General features: G+C 36.4%; 1 protein-coding gene across 1 annotated transcript in view; it reads left to right on the plus strand.

Moving 5' to 3' along the window:
• The first annotated feature begins 6,879 nt into the window (after positions 1-6,879).
• CTXN2 (cortexin 2) overlaps positions 6,880-11,621 on the plus strand; it is an 8,032-nt gene continuing 3,290 nt past the window's right edge. Inside the window, exon 1 of the mRNA XM_006762015.1 lies at positions 6,880-7,328. The gene's annotated coding sequence lies outside the window, so the exon portion shown is untranslated. The remainder of the gene's footprint in view (positions 7,329-11,621) is intronic.

The raw sequence follows: 11,621 nt of genomic DNA on the forward strand, positions 1-11,621 counted from the left end.
CTGGATGATGTCCGTTTTGTCTTTTAGTTGTATTTTTGAAGTGTTTGTGCGAGGCAGCAATTTCCGATGTTTACCTATGCCACCATCTTGGTTTCTCCACAAAGCACTTTAAAAACTCAATGTTAAGAAAACAAACCAAAGAACTTGTAGCATATTTGAATAACCCATGGACAGAGACAATAGGGTGGTGAAGGTCTGGGGCAGGGGACTAGGGTGGTCTGGAAGGGGTCAATGGCGGGAAAGGGGACATATGTAATACTTTGAACAATAAAGATTTAATTAAAAAAAGAAAAAGTAAACAAACCACCCAAATTAATAGTGGGAAAAGATCTGAACAGATACCTCACCAAAGATATAGAGATGGATGATAAGCATAAGTTGTTCAATATTTTACACCATTAGAGAATCAAAACAAAAACAGCAACGCGATTCCACTACAAAGCTATTAGAATGGCTAAAATCCAAAGCACTGACCACACCAAAAGCTGATGAAGAATGTGAAGCAACAGAAACTCTTATTTATTGCTGGTAGGAATGCAAAATGGTACAGCTCTTTGAAACACAGTATTGCTGGTTTTTTACAAAGCTTAACATACTTTTACCACTTAATTCAGCAATCATACTCTTAGTTATTTAACAACATGAATTGAAAATGTATGTTTGCACAAAACCTCCACATGAATGTTTAGAGCATCTTTAGTCATAATTTCCCAAAATTGGGAGCAACCAAGACATGCTTCAATAGGTTAATGTTTAAACTGCGGAATACCCAAGCAATGGAGTATTACGAAGCAATTAAAAAAATGAGCTATCAAGCCATGAAAAGTCATGGAAGCACTTTAAATGCATACTACTAAGTGAAAAATGCCAGTCTGAAAAGGTAACAGAGTCTACGTGACTCTATACATACATTCTGGGAAAGACAAAATTATAATTACAGTAAAAAGATCAATGGAGCCCTAACCGGTTTGGCTCAGTGGATGGAGCGTCAGGGGCATGTACCTTGCTTGGGGACATATCCCCAGTAGGGAGTGTGCAGGAGGCAGCTGATCGATGTTTCTCTCTCATCGATGTTTCTAACTCTCTATCCCTCTCCCCTCCTCTCTGTAAAAAATCAGTAAAATATATATTTTTTAAAAAAGAACAATGGTTTCCAAAGGTTGACTGGGGGATGGGAGGAAGAGAGGAATGAATAAGTGGAGCACAGGAAATACCTAGGGAAGTAAAACTATTCTGTTAGGATATATAATGATGGATACACAACACTGTGCAAAACCTGTAAACTAAACAACACAAAGAGTGAACTTTAATGTAAGCTATGGACTATATTTAATAATTATAAGGTATCAATATTGCTTCATTAATTGTAACACATGCATGTACTAATGCAAGATGTTAATAACAGAAGAAACTATGGGGTAAGTAAGAGAAAAGAGGTATACAGGAACTTTCTGTACTTTCTGCGGACTTTTCTCTAATCCTAAAGCTACTCTAAAACATTCAATTAAAAAGAAAATAGGAAATATTTAGGGGGAAAATCATGTTGAGGAAGAATCCACTGTAAAACCCCTACAACTTCACAACCAGAGCACTACCCTTTTACTACCACAGTTAAAAGTGAAGGTTAAAAACACACATATTAATATATAGAACTTTACAAAAATGAGTTGAAAGGATAATGTAGTTAAGAAAATGATGCAAAAATATAGGGAAAGTTTGGATTATGAAAATGATGCAAAAGTATAAGGAAAGCTTGGATTATGAAAATGCACAAAGATCAGGAAAACTGTTCAATATGCATTTCAACACAGCATATGGCAAAATTGAGCCAAGAGGAATGAGTAGAGGATGGGTATAGTTTACAGAACTGCGTTCCTCCACAGCTTACTGCATTCACCTGGGTTAGTGGGGTTAGTTAAGCTGCTTTTACTGGGAATTCAAAACATGAATGTACTGGAGAACATCATGTATAAACCATTTGATTTCCACATTTTATTGACATCCCTACTTGCCAATAATTGATGGATATTACAGAAACATAGACCATAGCAGAATAAACTGCTTTTGTTTCCCTGTTTCTTTAACTCAGCAACCTAACTTAAGTCAATTAAATGTATTATACTGTAGTTACGGCTTACACATTCTTGGAGATTGTGCCCAAGGTGCCCTATAATACTCATTAGATTCAACAGTAAATATAGCACAGGGTTTGACGTGCACTTTAAACGAATCAATTTAAGGCTTATGAGCACTAAAATTAAAACCAATTAAATGAAACATAATAGATCACTCTGAATTGAAATATTTAGTACCTTTTTCTTTGCAGAAAAGTTTACCAGCAAAACATAACATCTCATTGTCAGTGGGACTCATCAAATAGGCAGTGTAGATCATTATCTACACTAAAGTGTCATCATTCTCAATTCACTTATGATTCCACTTGGATAATTTCTTCACTGTTGACAAAAATCCCACATAGCCATTTTCTAATCAAATCCATCCATTTACTGTACTCAAATCCTATTTCAGCACATTCAGTATTGGTTACTTTTTAGAGATCAGGTGGTAAAATGATTCCATCTAATTTCCAAGGAAATCCAAGGGGGAAACAACCAAAAAATAATGGGATGGTTAAAAAACAAACAAAAAAAACACAAGTCTTTAAGTCTGTCAATGCTTAGTTGCAAAATTGGGAATGAGATGATGGATCATTCATTTATAGCAAAAATTTTTAAATCACTCCTTGCTTTACTTTGAGATTATACAATGGACTTCGAGGGGGCCATGAATGCCTTGAGTTGTGAACAAAATTATCTGCATCTGTTTATTTTTAGGTAGAAGGCATACATTTTTTATTGGAATTTCCAAATCATTCTTGATCCCTCAAAATACTAAAGTCATATATGTAGAAAAAAGTATGGGTAGCTTCAAATGATACTCAAAATAGGCAGAAATACATTAAAAAACAACAACAGTTGACTTTGGGATATAGCAAATTCTCTAATCCCATCTAAAGCTAAATAAGCATTGGATTTTTAAATGTTTATCACAAAAGTAATTTATATTTGCCTTTAATCATTTTTTAAGTTTTTTATTTGAAAGTTTTAATATCTAACATTTGAGTAAATAACATTCTATATAATAAAGAGCTAATATGCTAATTAGACCAAACAGCCAAATGACCTTCCAGACGTCCTTCCAAAAGACCTTCTGGACAAAGCCGGGGCTGTGAGTGCCAGCCAAGGCAGCCAGGGCTGCGAGGGTCAAGCCACTTGCACAAATTTCATGCACTGGGCCTCGAGTTTCAAATAAAAAGGCACAGCAACATTAAAACATTTTAACTCAGAAAGAATAACCAACTTCAGCCAGACAGATTTCCACGAAAAGCTGAAGGTAACATGATGGTCTAATAAGTTCAAGGGATGATCCCACTATAGAAAATGAGAGCAAGGAGTCAACTGGAGCCAGGATAGCAAGAATTCATAACAAGCATGATTTTCCTTTCAAAAGAACTCTGAGTTGACTTGTCAGAGGAAATTCTTGCTTTCAGTTTCTTTGTGATACCCTCATTCAAGAATATATTCATTACAGTGGAGCTGTCATGTTCCTCAAATTTCTAAAGTTACCATGTCTTCTAACAAGGTAGATAATTAACATTTCTACTCTCTGACAAAACAAAAAAATTCTAGTCATATAAGGGACACTATTTATAGTGTATAGAAGGAGAAACAGGAAAACAAAATGTTTAGAAATAAAGCTGATTGGTGGTAGTTATATAAATTAAAAATTAAAATTTTCTTCTGTTAACTTATCATTTAGTCATAATAAATTAGATTTTACCTTCATAGCTATCTATATGACCATTTATTTCTATATTTTAGTATAGAATCATGTTAATTCTTGGAGTGGGGTCCACACATCAACAATAGAATCATGTATTTTAGTATCTTGTTAAAAACAAATTTATAAAACAACCCACCCAGTAGTCAAAATTTTTGGCCAAAAAGTAGAGAAATAAATGTGTTTATTTACTTATTTTTCATTTACTGACTTCATTTTTTATTTTATGAGGACATTTACATGTCCTCATATATAGTTACTAATTTGTAGCTGTTAATTTGACTCTGACATCCCTGGTAACTAAAAGAAGGCAAATGAAATCAATTACATGATCCAATACATTGTATATAAAAAGAGAACACACCACTTACCTCCTTTAAATGAGTAGGAGGGGTGTGAGAGTTCAATTCATGAAATTAATATTGAAAGAAATGTTTTTTGGAGGAATATCATTAAGAAATAGAAAGTCATGTGTTCAGCTAGTCATTACTAACAATCTTGTAGTTTTTATAAGCTGAGTTATTTTATATAGAATATTTGTGTATAAGCTGAAAGTGTAATGCACAGCATAGTAAAGGCAATTCTGTCTGGGGGAGGTCGAGACAATGATACCCACATATTTATCTAATAACTTTGCTCCGAAAATAAATAATGGACTATCCAGGAGTATAGGTTAACTACATGTTCTTTAGAAGAGCATTCAAATATTTCATATCTTTCAACAACTTTTTTTCTTTTTAAAAAATATCTTTTTAATTGATTTTTTACAGAGAGAGAGGAAAGGAGAGGAATAGAGAGATGGAAACATCAATGAGAGAAAAACATCGATCAGTTGTCTCCTGCATGCCATTCTCTATTTCCATGCTATGATCTGCAATAACCCATTGGCTTTTCAAGCCCAGCTTAAGGAAGCAGGACTAAGTTACATGATTCCACTGTTGATGTATGGGCCTCACTCCAAGAATTTATTATGATTGGAGACCCAGTAGGGGATCGAGCCTGCAACCCGCCATGTACCCTGACTGGGACTTCTTGGTTCATGGATCCATGCTCAGTCACTAAGCCACACTGGCTGGACCCTTTCAACAACTTTTACTGGCAGCAGACATTGGTAAGAATTTAAAATACAGGTGTTCTGGGTTGTATTCTATTCTTCATTACTGTTCTTCATAACTTCTTTGGCAATAGAGATTAAAATATAAATTACTAATCTCTGTGCTTCTATAGAACTTTGTAGAAATTGTCAAGTTGTTGTGCAATGTATCTCATCAAGGGCAAATACCAAATTTCATCTATCTTTGTATCCCAACATCTAGCAAAGAAAGTGGAACATAATGGATTTTAAAATCCATTACGCTTTCCTGAATAAGCCACTTTGCAGACTTCTCTGAGTATCACCCTTGTTCATATAGTTTGAAAAGGTCAAGGTCATGCACCCGCTAAGACCAAGAAACCTAATTTATAGTCAAAACTTTCCTTTGGCATCAATTCAAAATCATTAACTAAAAGCATTGCATCAACTGATGGAGGTGTGGATTTTTTTAAATACCAGAAAACTGTCCAGAGGAACCTTCAAAATATAATAGTCAGATCAGCGTTCACTCAAATGATCTATGAAACAATGGCTATATCCCACTTTCTAAACTTGGTGAGAATTATATTTGTAACATCTCTATATATGTAAATTATATTTGACACAGATTTTTAAAATCAGTGTCATGAGCATTTACTATGGAGCCATATTTAAAGTCATAAATTACAAGTCAAGGTCTCCAGTCATAATAAATTCTATATGCCCATACATCAACAGCAGAATCATGTAACTTAGTCCTGCTCCCTTGAGCTAGGTTTGAAAAGAGAATGGGTGATTGAAAATCATAGTATGGAAATAGAGAGTGGAGTAAACAATAGCTTGCATTCAGACATTGTCAAAGTCAAAATCAATCAAATTCATAAAGTTTGTTGTTAATATTGTACAAAATGGTTAACCCCTACATTTACATGAATAGACTATTCTTGCAACAGTCTGGAAACATATATAGAATAATAGAGGAAAGAAAATGACCTCCTTTTCTGTACTCTATAAGTGACTGCATTTCCGAATATGATCTCTCTAGCACCTTGCTACTTGAAGCATGGCTCTGAGACTAGCAACGTCCAGCATCCCCTGGGATATTGTTCAAAATGCAGAACCTGAGACCCAACTTCACATTTGCTGAATGAGGACATGCATTTTAGCAACATCCCCAGGGAATTCATATGCACATTAAATTTCAAGAGGCACTGCTTTAGCACTTAGTACCAACAAAAAAATATGGATTTAGTGAGCTTTAAAAAAAGTCAAAATCATGGTTATGATAATATTACTGGAAGAAGAACTCCTATTTTTTTGCCTTTGGTGGGCAGTTAATCCACCTATATTATACGGTGTTTACTAGTTTAAAATGAAAAAGAATAACCTTTTTGCTTTTAGTGAAGTATTTTATGAACTCCCAGTTGTACATTGCCCATATTTTGCAAGACCTTAGAATTTTTTAAATTACTAAACACTCCAAATGACCACAAAGCTTGTCTCCACTTTATTATTAAACTATAACACACCTTTACATTATGTTTTATTTTTACATGAACGATGACCCAATTCTGTATTTATATTTTCCCCAAACGCTGACAATTTAATTTCTCATAAGGTCAATAATTAATGTTTAGGAAATCTACAGGTGCTCACAACTTGTAGGTTCTGGGTATATTATCCAAACATGAATAGAATTGGAATGTTCTAGCTGAGTCTGGAGAACGACAAGACCCCCTAAGTAAGAATGAGATGAGAGATTTTTGTTGTTTTTGTTTTGCTTTGCTTTCAATGAGGTTTGGGCTTGGATTCTTTAACACTGTTTAGAAACGTGCCTCAAAACCACATCGGAGTTTTATCAGAGCTTCCCTCGCTGGGAATCTTCTTATGTGGGAGCTAGGTTTTACTACGCAATGCTTCAGCACTACGGACAGCGCCTAGGCACTTCGAAGAAAGGGAGGGGATCCGGTTGGGTTTGCGTAGTGGAGAAAACCGGGAGCTGGGGAAATAACCCCAAATGCCGCATGCAGTCCCCAGGTAAAGCTTTCACTCGCGCCTTTCCCGTATTGGAGAAGAAAGACGTAAGAATCTAGAGCCCTCACAAACACACACTCGCGGGCGCGCAGCGAATATTAACACACTGCTACACCCAAGAAATCCATGCACATTCTCCTGCAAAACACACCCGCGCGCGCACACACAAGTACTTCGCGGGCGCCCGCGGCTTCTGCCTCTCGCCTACAGATACATTTTCACAGGTAGGCCAGGAAAGCGCTAACCCCGGTCCTGTGACTCCACGCAGGTTCCCAGGGCATGCCTCTTACATTACTACCGAACAGATCCGCGAACACAGACAAACCTGCCAGCGCTTAAGTCTACTCGCTGGATTTCATCTCCATGGCAACAAGCATGGCAGGTGAGACAACCCTGGCCAAGAAGTAACTTTCTCCCCCTACCCACCGCATTAGCTGAAGGATTCCAGTGCAGGTCCAGATGAGAAGCATGTCCTCATTCTCTGGTATTTCTGAAGCTAGGAAGAGGGAAAGGAGGTGGGGGAAAGGAGCCTGCAGGTCTGGTGAGTTCGAATTCTAAAGGAGGAAGAGCACTAATGTTTCTGCTGCTGCTGCTCTTGCTGCCAAGAAAAAGCAACACAAAACAAAAGAGCATGTATGTGTGCAGTTTGCTGATGCTTCTCCCATGTTTTGTAGATTTCTGTGCTTCTCCAGTCTAATATGTCCAAAGAGAACTGGAGACAAACAAGGCATAATGATAATGATAGTCTAGGTTTCTCTAGTGAGACATTTTGAGAATTTTCAGACAAGGTTTTCAGTGCTGTGAAAGGAACGAATAGCAGAGTCCTTGAGGAATCATCCAAAGATTCTCTTAAGAAGGGAATTCTCTTAAGGTTGAAATCTGAAAGGGGGAGGGGAGGTTCTGGCAGATCCCAAGGTTTTGGATCCCTGGGAAGGCCTGAAATTTATGCACTTCATCATGATGAAGACATCTGGTTTTGTAATTTAAGGTTTTCCTTTGATTACAACATATGCCATTCCTAATGATTAACTAACTCTGTGCAGATGTGGCCTCAATAATGTTTCATTTTACCTCTTTAGCTTTAATGGGATTTAATAACCTTGATATATAAGGGGGGGGCGGGCTGTACGTGTGTGTATGAGAGGATTCATTATTTTTTAAGCTTGGGTTTTCTTATATTTCTCATTTCATGAAATTGTGAATGTTCATATTATTACCATTAGAGATTATCATATCTAATGACCAGTATCAAAATACTTTTCACACAGAAACATCATATTCCACTATAATAGCTGTTATTTCAGATATACTGTTTGGAATATCAATAATAGATAAATAAATGGGGGGAAACCTGTTGATTAAAATAAAATACAGGAGATTCTTTATTTTTAATGGGCACATACTTTTCAATATTGGTTCTGCAAGTGCACATGTTGCATGCAAATTAAATAACTCTCTGTTTCTGAAAAGTACATTTTATACCTCCAATCAGTAAACTAATTTCATAGAAGAAATAAACATCACACATAACAATCATGTTTATAAAATGCTGTATGTCAGCTATAAAAATACTGTTATCTTTGTTTGACTACTAAAGATGGTATGATTTATAAGACTTAACATAGAAATATTTTATTGATTGATTAATAACTACAAGGCAACTCAGTGAGATTTGGGCCTTTTGATATCTACAGGTATACCCTTGGCCCAATCCTATGACTTGTCAGGACTTAGAGATTGCAGTTTCTGACAATTTCCATGAAGGAAATGATGTTTTCAACTCAGTTGTTTATTTCGAAAGGCGCCTAAATACTTATTCCAGTGAATATGGCTTGAGGCAATATTTTATCATTTGCAGTAGTACTATGAAATTGTACTTAAATACTTTAATCATCATACAGATAGACGCTGATATTTAAACTGTAAAATGTTGATAATTTTACCCATTTTGTTGTTGTTGCGCAGCATGTTTAAAATAACTTTGCCACACAATTTTACATTCTACTCCCTTTGGGAAATTTTATTTCTTAACTACTTTTTTTTCTTATAAAAATTTATTCATGGCTTTGTGATTTCATGGTCTAAATTTTTGTCATTTTGCATTCAGGTACTATTCCCCAGTAAGCCAGATTCCTTTTGAGGATGGCCTTAAAATGACTGTGATGCAGCAGGAAGAACATGCTGATTTATTTTTATTTGCTTCCCAATCTCTTCCAGGGATTAGAGAAATTGAAACTATATTGTTTATCCAGAGTTGTTGAGTAACTTATTAATTATGAAGAAATCCATGCTGTAACTGAAGACTTCTATTTATTTTAACAATATCTGGTTATTAACATTGCTTTTATGTCATATTATTCTCTATACCAATAGAAATGTACAAAGCTCAGCACCAGCTGGTTTAACTCAGTGGTTAGAGCGTTGGCCTGCAGACTGACGGGTCCCCGGTTTGATTCCAGTCAAGGCACATGCCCAGGTTGCAGGCTCAATCCCCTTTAGAGGGGTGTACGGGAGGCAGCCAATCAATGATTCTTTCTCATCACTGGTGTTTCCGTCTCTTTCTCCTTCTCCCTTTTTCTCTGAAATAAATAGAAATATATTTCAAAAAAAAGAAACGTGCAAAGCTCAGCATACTTAGCAGTATATTCTCCAACACTTTAAGGCTTGGTGTTGAAATGGCACATTGTTCATTTCACAGAGCAAGAAAAATGGAAAGTTTGGGTAAATATTTGAAAAATGTAGGCCTGAAAATAGTACTATTTCAACTACTATGTATATGGCTTAAATTACCAAGACCATCTATTTGCTGAAGATACTGTTAGGCAATTGCTTAACATTTTACTTATTTGCTTGTGTAGACACAGCGTAGAGCAATGGCCAGACTTTCTTCAACCTTGAATACTACGCTCTCAGTTATTCTCTTTGACCGGTGTTTTGTTTTCATTTTTAATAAAAGGTAGAATTTTAGGACTGATATAAAAGTCTAAGTTCTTCCTTTTAAGATATTTACCAAACATCTTTCTTTCTCATCCCAACATTTTTATTAAAAATGGGAATGTCATAGTTCCTTTGAACCCCAAGTGAATTTACTCAGTTCTATTTTTTTAAACTGAATATGTAATCATACCCTTATTCTTGAAGGTACTTAGTCTGATGATCTCAGCTTCTGCACTTATAACTTTTGTACAATAAAACTTCTTTTCTGTCAAGTTTCCTTTAGGGCCTGACTTCATTTTCTCTTTACCCATCACTTCCAAAACCTCTTCAGTTTAGTGTTCCTCCTGGACATTCAACTGAACATTTTAAATGATGAAAAAATTCTGAATGGCAATGTCCTATTTTTCAGTTCCCATTACCACTACAGATTTTAACACAGTTTGCCCACACCTTAGGGTGGGCAAACTTTTTGACTCGAGGGCCACAATGGGTTCTTAAACTGGACCGGAGGGCCGGAACAAAAGCATGGATGGAGTGTTTATGTGAACTAATATAAATTCAAAGTAAACATCATTACATAAAAGGGTACGGTCTTTTTTTTTTTAGTTTTATTCATTTCAAACAGGCCGGATCCAGCCCGCGGGCTGTAGTTTGCCCACGGCTGTTATAGACACTCTAGCCTCCTTTGTTCCAGGAGAACTTCCTACTACAGATGTACTTGTGTTTCTGATCACTCCATATATGACTCCACAAACAGATTTAATTTTCTCCTCATAAAAGAAATGTTTGTTGAGGCTCCTTCCTAGGCTTCTTTCATCTCCAATCTTTCGAGTACCTGCAAATAGAACCTTAAAGGAATTACAACAAAATTGCCTTCTGGATCAATCTAGAACAAGTAGATCCCAGAGGATCACACTTCAAATATTTGAATACAGCTATCATCTTTCTTTTCCTAGGCAAAACTCCGCAGTTCTTTCCATCTCTTAAATTTTGATTTGTGAAGTTTTGATGCTTCTATGTATTTGACTCTCTCCACCCAGGATGCATTCTTTTGCACAAACTTTACTTGACAATAAGGCCCTTAAGATGTTCTCCCCACTGGCAATTTTATGCTGGACAAAATAGTCTGGATTAATTTATTCAAAACTGCCTATTAAAGTGTCTACTCTGTGCCACTAATTCACTAAGTCCAGAACAAAACTCTTCACTTACTTTCTAAATTTACACTTAGCTCATATTTTCTTTATTTTGGTTAATGAAAACACTGTCTCCTAATATATGGTGACAGGAGAAGATTTGACTTTGGGTGGTGGGCAGATGGTGCAATATGCAGATCTTGTAACATAGAAACCCACAGCTGAAACCTATATGTTCATGTTGACCAATGTCACCCCAATACCAACTAAAAAAAATGAAAACACTGTATTTCAAGCATCCAGCCTTAATAAAATGGAATCACCTTTGATGCCTCTCTCTTTTCATGGCCCACTATACTAGTTGCCTAATCCTATCCTTCATCCTATATAATAAAAGGCTAATATGAAAATTGACAGAACAGTGGACCAACCAGTCACTATGACGCACACTGACCACCAGGGGCAGATGTTCAACGCAGGAGTGGTCAGTGTGCTCCCACAGGGGGAGCTCCGCTCAGCCAGAAGCCAGGCTCAGGACTGGTGAGCACAGCTGCAGTGGTGGGAGCCTCTCCTGCCTCCGCAGCAGCACTAAGGAGGTCTGA

Source organism: Myotis davidii, unplaced genomic scaffold (genome assembly GCF_000327345.1).
Source record: "Myotis davidii unplaced genomic scaffold, ASM32734v1 scaffold3058, whole genome shotgun sequence".
Taxonomy (NCBI): Eukaryota; Metazoa; Chordata; class Mammalia; order Chiroptera; family Vespertilionidae; genus Myotis; species Myotis davidii.